This window comes from Lathyrus oleraceus, chromosome 2, assembly GCF_024323335.1.
Source record: "Lathyrus oleraceus cultivar Zhongwan6 chromosome 2, CAAS_Psat_ZW6_1.0, whole genome shotgun sequence".
NCBI classification, from domain to species: Eukaryota; Viridiplantae; Streptophyta; class Magnoliopsida; order Fabales; family Fabaceae; genus Lathyrus; species Lathyrus oleraceus.
Window position 1 is genome coordinate 184966611 of NC_066580.1, and position 8865 is coordinate 184975475.

Here is an 8865-nt window from a genome sequence, read left to right on the forward strand (position 1 = left end):
TCGAAGCTGATGACTGGTGGCTAGAGACTCACGAGAGATTGACCGCGGCAGGTGAAGACATTACTTGGGATGTATTCCGTAGGGAATTTCTGAGAAAGTATTACCCGGAAGATGTCCGTGGTAAGAAGGAAATTGAGTTCCTTGAGCTGAAGCAAGGAAACATGTCTGTCACTGATTATGCTGCGAAATTTGTGGAGTTGTCCAAATTTTATCCTCATTACACTGGTGCTGGTGCTGAATTTTCAAAGTGCATCAAGTTTGAAAATGGATTGCGCTCTGAAATTAAGAAGGTTGTTGGGTATCAGAAGATACGCATTTTCACTGAATTGGTTGATAGCTGCAGGATATTTGAAGAGGACAATAATGCTCATTACAAGATTGTCAGTGATCGCAGAGGCAAGCAACATCAAAACCGTGGCAAGCCATATGATGTTCCGGCTGGAAAAGGGAGACAAAGAGCTGCTCCGGCTCAGAGAGCTAGTGGGGGAGGTGCTCCTACTGGTATAGTTTGCTTCAAGTGTGGTCAGGCTGGTCATAAGAGTAATGTATGCACTGCTGAAGTAAAGAGGTGTTTTCGCTGTGGTAAGATTGGCCATGCAATAGCTGATTGCAAGCACAAGGAAGTGATTTGTTTTAATTGCGGAGAAGAAGGGCATATTGGAAGTCAGTGTCAGAAGCCGAAGAAAGGGAATCAGTCAGGAGGCAAGGTCTTTGCTTTATCGGGTTCTGAGACTTCTGCAGATGATCGTTTGATCCGAGGTACGTGTTATATTAATGGCTTTCCCCTTGTAGCTATTATTGACACAGGTGCGACTCATTCCTTTATATCTTTGGATTGTGCTGTGAAACTTAAGCTAGAGATATCTGAGATGCTTGGAAGTATGGTGATTGATACTCCTGCGAAGGGTTCAGTGACTACTACTTCGGTTTGTTTAAATTGTCCTTTGAGTATTTTTGGTAGAGACTTTGGGATAGACCTTGTGTGTCTTCCGTTAGTGCAGATTGATGTTATCTTGGGAATGAACTGGTTGGTGTTTAACCGAGTTTCTATCAACTGTTTTGATAAGACTGTGATTTTTCCTGGGATGGAAGAAGGAAAAAGTTTATTTCTATCAGCCAGACAGGTGGATGAGGAAGTAGCTGATGGGGCAGAGTTGTTTATACTGTTAGCGACTTTGGAGGCTAAAGATAAACTGATGATTTGCGATCTAGCTGTGGTGTGTGATTTTCCTGATGTGTTTCCGGAAGAAGTGAATGAATTGCCGCCAGAGCGTGAAGTGGAGTTCTCTATTGACTTGGTACCTGGTACTAGGCCGATATCGATGGCTCCGTACCGTATGTCTGCTGTTGAGTTAACTGAATTGAAGAGTCAGTTGGAAGATCTGTTGGATAAGAAATTTATTCGTCCGAGTGTGTCACCGTGGGGTGCACCAGTGCTATTGGTTAAGAAGAAAGAAGGTACTATGAGGTTGTGTGTGGACTACAGGCAACTGAATAAAGTGACGATCAAGAATCGGTATCCTTTGCCGAGGATTGATGATTTGATGGATCAGTTGGTTGGTGCAAGTGTGTTCAGTAAAATAGATTTGAGATCTGGGTATCATCAGATCCGTGTGAAAATAGAGGATATTCAGAAGACTGCTTTCAGAACAAGGTATGGACATTATGAGTATTCTGTAATGCCTTTTGGTGTGACTAATGCGCCTGGAGTATTTATGGAGTATATGAATAGGATTTTCCATCGGTATCTAGACAAGTTTGTTGTGGTGTTTATTGATGACATTTTGGTGTATTCGAAATCTGAAGAAGAGCATGCTGAGCATTTGAAAGTGGTTTTAGAAGTTCTACGAGAAAAGAAGTTATTTGCTAAACTGTCTAAATGTGAATTTTGGTTAGAAGAGGTGAGTTTTCTTGGTCATGTGATTTCAAGAGGTGGCGTTGCTGTTGATCCTTCTAAGATAGAAGCGGTATCTAAGTGGGAAGCTCCGAAGTCTGTTGCTGAGATTCGAAGTTTCCTTGGTTTAGCTGGTTATTATAGGAAGTTCATTGAGGGATTTTCTAAGTTGGCGTTACCGTTGACGATGTTGACTAGAAAGGGGCAAGTGTTTGTTTGGGACTCAAAATGTGAAGAAGGTTTCCAAGAGCTAAAGAGAAGGTTGACTACTGCTCCTATTCTGATATTACCGAGTTCGTCGGAATCATTTGAAGTTTATTGCGATGCTTCATTGTTGGGTTTGGGTGGCGTGTTGATGCAGAATAAGCAGGTTATAGCTTATGCTTCAAGACAGCTGAGGGTTCATGAGAGGAACTATCCGACGCACGATTTAGAGTTGGCAGCTGTGGTGTTTGTTCTGAAGTTATGGAGACATTACTTGTACGGGTCAAGATTTGAGGTTTTCAGTGACCATAAAAGTTTAAAGTATTTGTTTGATCAGAAAGAGCTGAATATGAGGCAGAGAAGATGGTTAGAGTTTCTGAAGGATTATGACTTTGGTTTGAATTACCATCCGGGTAAAGCAAACGTAGTGGCTGATGCATTGAGTCGGAAATCATTACATATGTCTATGTTAATGGTTAAGGAATTGGATTTGATTGAGCAGTTTAGAGACTTGAGTTTGGTGTGTGAGAGTTCTCACAATAGTGTTAAATTGGGAATGTTGAAGTTGACAAGTGGTATTCTGGATGAGATCAGAGAGGGTCAGAAATCTGATATGCTTTTGGTTGATAAGTTGACTCTAGTGAATCAAGGTCAAGGTGGCGAATTCAGAGTTGATGAGAATGGTATTTTGAAGTTTGGTAGTCGGGTGTGTATTCCGGATGTTACCGAGCTTAAGAAGAGTATTCTTGAAGAAGGACATCGTAGTGGGTTGAGTATTCACCCTGGAGCCACGAAGATGTATCATGATTTGAAGAAGTTATTTTGGTGGCCGGGAATGAAAAGAGAAATTGCGAGTTTTGTCTATTCTTGTTTGACTTGTCAGAAGTCAAAGATTGAGCATCAGAAGCCGTCTGGGCTAATGCAACCGTTGGCTATTCCAGAGTGGAAGTGGGATAGTATCAGTATGGATTTTGTTTCTGGTTTACCGAGGACAAGTAAGAATTTTGAAGCTATTTGGGTGATTGTTGACAGATTAACAAAGTCGGCTCATTTCATTCCGATTAGAATGGATTATCCGTTAGAGAAATTGGCTGAGTTGTATATTGAGAAGATTGTAAGTTTGCATGGTATTCCGTCGAGTATTGTTTCGGACAGAGATCCTAGATTTACATCGAAGTTCTGGGAAGGTTTGCAGAGGGCTTTGGGAACTAAGCTGAGATTGAGCTCTGCATATCACCCGCAGACTGATGGTCAGACTGAGAGGACGATTCAGTCATTAGAAGATCTTTTGAGAGCTTGTGTTTTGGAAAAAGGAGGTGGTTGGGATTGTTATTTACCGTTGATTGAGTTCACCTACAACAATAGTTTTCATTCGAGCATTGGTATGGCGCCGTTTGAAGCTTTGTATGGTAGGAGATGTCGGACACCGTTATGTTGGTAGGAGTCCGGTGAGAGTGCTGTGGTTGGACCGGAAATCGTTCAACAAACTACGAAAAAGATTAAGATGATTCAGGAGAAGATGAGAATTGCTCAGAGTCGTCAGAAGAGTTATCATGATAAGAGGAGGAAGTCACTTGAGTTTCAAGAGGGAGATCATGTGTTTCTTCGTGTTACTCCGATAACAGGTGTTGGTCGGGCTTTGAAGTCGAAGAAGTTGACACCTCGATTTATTGGTCCTTATCAGATTTTAGAGAGGATAGGAGAGGTAGCCTATCGTGTCGCTTTACCGCCGTCACTTGCGAATTTGCATGAGGTTTTTCATGTGTCTCAGTTGAGGAGGTACATTCATGATCCGTCGCATGTAGTCCAAGTGGATGATGTACAGGTGAGAGATAACCTGACTGTTGAAACATCGCCTATGAGGATCGAGGATCGAGAGTTGAAGCAGTTGCGGGGTAAAGAGATTGCCTTAGTGAAGGTAGCTTGGGGAGGACCAGCAGGTGGCAATGTGACTTGGGAACTGGAGGGTCAGATGAAGGAGTCCTATCCAGAGTTATTTGTTTGAGGTATGTTTTCGAGGACGAAAACTCTTTTAGTGGGGGAGAGTTGTAACACCCCAAATAAAGTAAAAGAATTATTTAATTAAGTTAATAATATATTTAATAATTTAATTAAATAAATTGAATTATTGGATTATTATTATTATTTTGGAATAATAATTATTATTGGAAAATATATAAGTGGAATAAGAGAAAAGGTTTTCATTTTTGGAAAAGGTTTTTACGTGAAAACTGAGAAGCTGCAGAGAAGAGGAAAAGGGCAAAGAGCTGTAGAGCAAAGGTTGGAGAACGGAAAAGCTTGAAGCTCGAAGAGTTGCCGGATTGTTAAGGTAAGGGGGGGTTTATCGTCGTTTAATGGGTATTATCGATTAACATGTAATGGGTAGTGATAAGCCGTCGATTGACCCTAATTGGGATTTAGAATGCTGAGAAATTATGTTGAATAAGTGGTATTAAAGCTGAAATTGAATTTTGTGTTTGAGTGTATTGTGAATTTCTGAGCGTATAGCTTTTTACGGAAGTTGAATCGGAGGTCCGGAAGTCCTCCAACGGCGGAAAATGCGGAAACTCTGCATTCTGCCTTGTGTTAGCGCAGGAACTGCTGTTTCGCCTGCGTTAACCGGTTAACCTAGGGTGTTAACCGGTTAACACTGTTATAAATTGTGAAAAATGTTGAGTTTTGCCTGCGTTAACCGGTTAACCTATAGCGTTAACCGGTTAACACTGTTGCGTTTTGCCTGGAAGTGTAATTTTCCTGCGTTGACCGGTTAACCTATAGCGTTAACCGGTTAACACTGTTGCAGTATGTAAAAATGGTTGATTTTTATGATGTAAGCGTAATTGGTGATTGGCCTATTGTATCCAATGGTGATAAATAAATTCGTGGAGTCTATGTTGCGAAATGTTGATGCAAATATGTTGATAAATTGTTTTTGTGGAAAATGCTGAGTTGTAGGCTGATGAGCCAAAGTTGATTTTTAAGTTGTTGTTGCTGAAAAAACTGTTATGTTGTCGTTGTTATTATGTTGTTGAACTTTCAAGTCGTACATGCCATATACATTCATATGCATTAAGTCGGGGCTTTTGCTCACACCACGTTGGCCTGGATTGGCAAAAATTATGGGGCTTTTGCTCACACCACGTTGGCCTGGATTGGCAAAAAAAAATTTAAGTTGAAAGTTGAAGGCTTATGCCTTGATGCCCACTAAACTGGCAATGATTTTAAGTTGGGAGTTTTACTCCAAATGGTACCACATGCATGAAGAGTCGAGTCTCATTTGAGTTGCATTTACGTTGTGTTTGAATATGATGTTGAGTTGAATATGCTGCTACCGAGTGCATGATATGATGTGGGTGATTAACGTGTAAAGTTACTTAACATAACATGATGATTTATAATATTTGTTATATCGATTGAGGAACTCACCCTTACAGTTATATTTTTCAGGTAACGAGCAGTGAGTTGAGTAGAAGCTAGTGCTTGAAGTCTAGAGTGGTTTTAGTGGGTCATGCTCTGATAGATGTAACATCGGGACGGGATGTTTTAGTTGTTGAATAAATGTTAATTTTAAGATATTACAGATGTTGAATGTTTCTATCCGCTGCGAATTTTTAAAGAAGTGTTTATGTTGAATTAAATAATGAGCATGACTGATTTTTACGGTGAATTATGTGAAGTATTATGTGACACCCTTGGTGCATGATTACTCTGATATTGATTTATATGCTGTTGTTTTAATTAAATATTTGGGGTATTTAGAAGGGTGTTACATTAGTGGTATCAGAGCAGGTCGGTCTGTCCGGCCAGTTGTCGTGTCGTTACTGTCTAACAATTGTGTAATTGTTACTAGTCTAACTTTTAAGTTGTGTTGTAGTGATAAGTTGAAATGGCTGGAAGGAATGACGCTGCAATGGCTGCCGCAATGCAAGCAATGGCACAAGCGGTGCAGAACTTGCCAAATGCTGGTGGGGATGCTGGATCACGTAGCTTGGCGACTTTTCAGAGAGAGAATCCGCCGGTGTTTAAGGGAAAGCATGATCCAGATGCAGCCTTGGGATGGTTGAAAGAGATTGAGAGAATCTTCCGTGTTATGGATTGCACTCCAGCTCAGAAGGTTCGGTATGGTACTCACATGCTAGCAGTCGAAGCTGATGACTGGTGGCTAGAGACTCACGAGAGATTGACCGCGGCAGGTGAAGACATTACTTGGGATGTATTCCGTAGGGAATTTCTGAGAAAGTATTACCCGGAAGATGTCCGTGGTAAGAAGGAAATTGAGTTCCTTGAGCTGAAGCAAGGAAACATGTCTGTCACTGATTATGCTGCGAAATTTGTGGAGTTGTCCAAATTTTATCCTCATTACACTGGTGCTGGTGCTGAATTTTCAAAGTGCATCAAGTTTGAAAATGGATTGCGCTCTGAAATTAAGAAGGCTGTTGGGTATCAGAAGATACGCATTTTCACTGAATTGGTTGATAGCTGCAGGATATTTGAAGAGGACAATAATGCTCATTACAAGATTGTCAGTGATCGCAGAGGCAAGCAACATCAAAACCGTGGCAAGCCATATGATGTTCCGGCTGGAAAAGGGAGACAAAGAGCTGCTCCGACTCAGAGAGCTAGTGGGGGAGGTGCTCCTACTGGTATAGTTTGCTTCAAGTGTGGTCAGGCTGGTCATAAGAGTAATGTATGCACTGCTGAAGTAAAGAGGTGTTTTCGCTGTGGTAAGATTGGCCATGCAATAGCTGATTGCAAGCACAAGGAAGTGATTTGTTTTAATTGCGGAGAAGAAGGGCATATTGGAAGTCAGTGTCAGAAGCCGAAGAAAGGGAATCAGTCAGGAGGCAAGGTCTTTGCTTTATCGGGTGTGATACTTGTTATATTTGGCAAAGTGAGGTAAGAAACCTAAAGGCCAAACTTGACAAGGCTCTTGAGCCCAAGATTACCTTTGCTATCGACAAATCAAACTTTCGAAAAAGTATGGTTAATCCATATCAAAAATATAAATATTTTATAAAGGATGAAGATAGCAAAAGCAATCAAAATGTAAATTTCTCTTGTCTTTATTGTTGCAAGAAAGGCCACTCCATTGCTAAATGTAGGTTTAGGAGATTTTTAGTTCCTAAAGGCATTTATCAATGGCTGCCCAAATGCAACCATTTCGTTCCTCACCATTCAGGACCCAATAAGCCATTGGGTACCTTCTCTTGTTAATTACATTTCCATAGGTACAATGCCTCGAGACTACCGAGAGAAGATGGGTTCTCGACAGTGGATGCTCAAGGCACATGTCAGGAGACATATCTCTCTTCATTGACTTCGTGGCTAAGAAGAAGGGATATGTAACTTATGGTGACAACAACCGTGGAGCAATACTTGGTAAAGGTAGTGTAGGTAATCCCTCTTCCACTACTATTTCTGATGTATTGCTTGTCGAAGGTCTTAAACACAATCTACTTAGCATCAGTAAATTATGTGACAAAGGATACAATGTATTGTTTTCAAAAGATTGTTGCAAAATTGTGCATAATGATGATAAGAAGAGTATGTTTAATGGCCTGCGTGTGAACAATGTTTATATGCTTGACTTAAATGAACTATCGTTACCAAGTGACAAATGCCTTGTAACAATGAGTGAAGATTCATGGTTATGGCATAGGCGTTTAACACATGTTAATTTTGACTTACTATATAAAGTAGTCTCAAAAGATCTAGTCTTAGGTCTCCCCAAAATAAAATTCACCAATGATCACCTTTGTGATGCTTGTCAAAAAGGAAAGCAAACGAGGATCTCATTTAAATCCAAAAATATCGTTTCAACATCGAGACCTCTCGAGCTTCTTCATATGGATTTATTTAGGCCATCTAGGATTAAAAGTCTAGGAGGAAATTATTACGGTTTCGTAATAGTGGACGACTTTCCTAGATTTTGTTGGACTATCTTTTTAGTAAGCAAGAGCGATACATTCGCCGCCTTTGAAAGATTTGCTAAGCTTTCCCAAAATAAATTAAATAAAAACATTGTTGCAATTAGAAGTGAACATGGGGGTGAGTTCGAAAACCATCTATTTGAAGAATATTGCGGTAACCATGGTATTGATCATAACTTCTCCGCTCCACGTACTCCTCAACAAAATGGGGTTGTGGAGCGTAAAAATCGAATTTTGGAAGAATTAGGAAGAACAATGATCAACGAAAGTGGATTACCGAAATATTTTTGGGCAGACGCCATCAGTACGGCTTGTTATGTTCTGAATAGGGTGCTCATTCGCCCCATTCTAAATAAAACACCGTATGAGCTTTTAAAAGGGCGAAAGCCAAATGTTTCTCACTTACATGTTTTTGGTTGCAAATGTTTTGTATTGAATAATGGAAAGGAAAACTTGGGCAAATTCGATTCCAAGGGCGACGAAGGTATCTTCCTCGGATACTCTCAATCGAGCAAAGCATATAGAATATACAACAAACGATTACTTGTTGTACAAGAGTCTGTACATGTCACTTTTGATGAATCCAATCCGAGAAACGTCGGAAAGGATAGTGGTTTTCATGGTGCAGGTACATCTACTGAAGACATACTCAAAGGTGGCGAGCCGGAGATTGATCAACCCGACATAGTCAAAATTGAGGAGGATAAAGATGTACACCATGAGGAAGAAAAAGAGGACAAGAGTGAAGATATGGGGCTGTTCGTTAAATGCTACAATCGTTATGTGAGAAAGAACGGCATCCAACATTCCGAGAAGAACTTGGTAAACTTCCGGAAA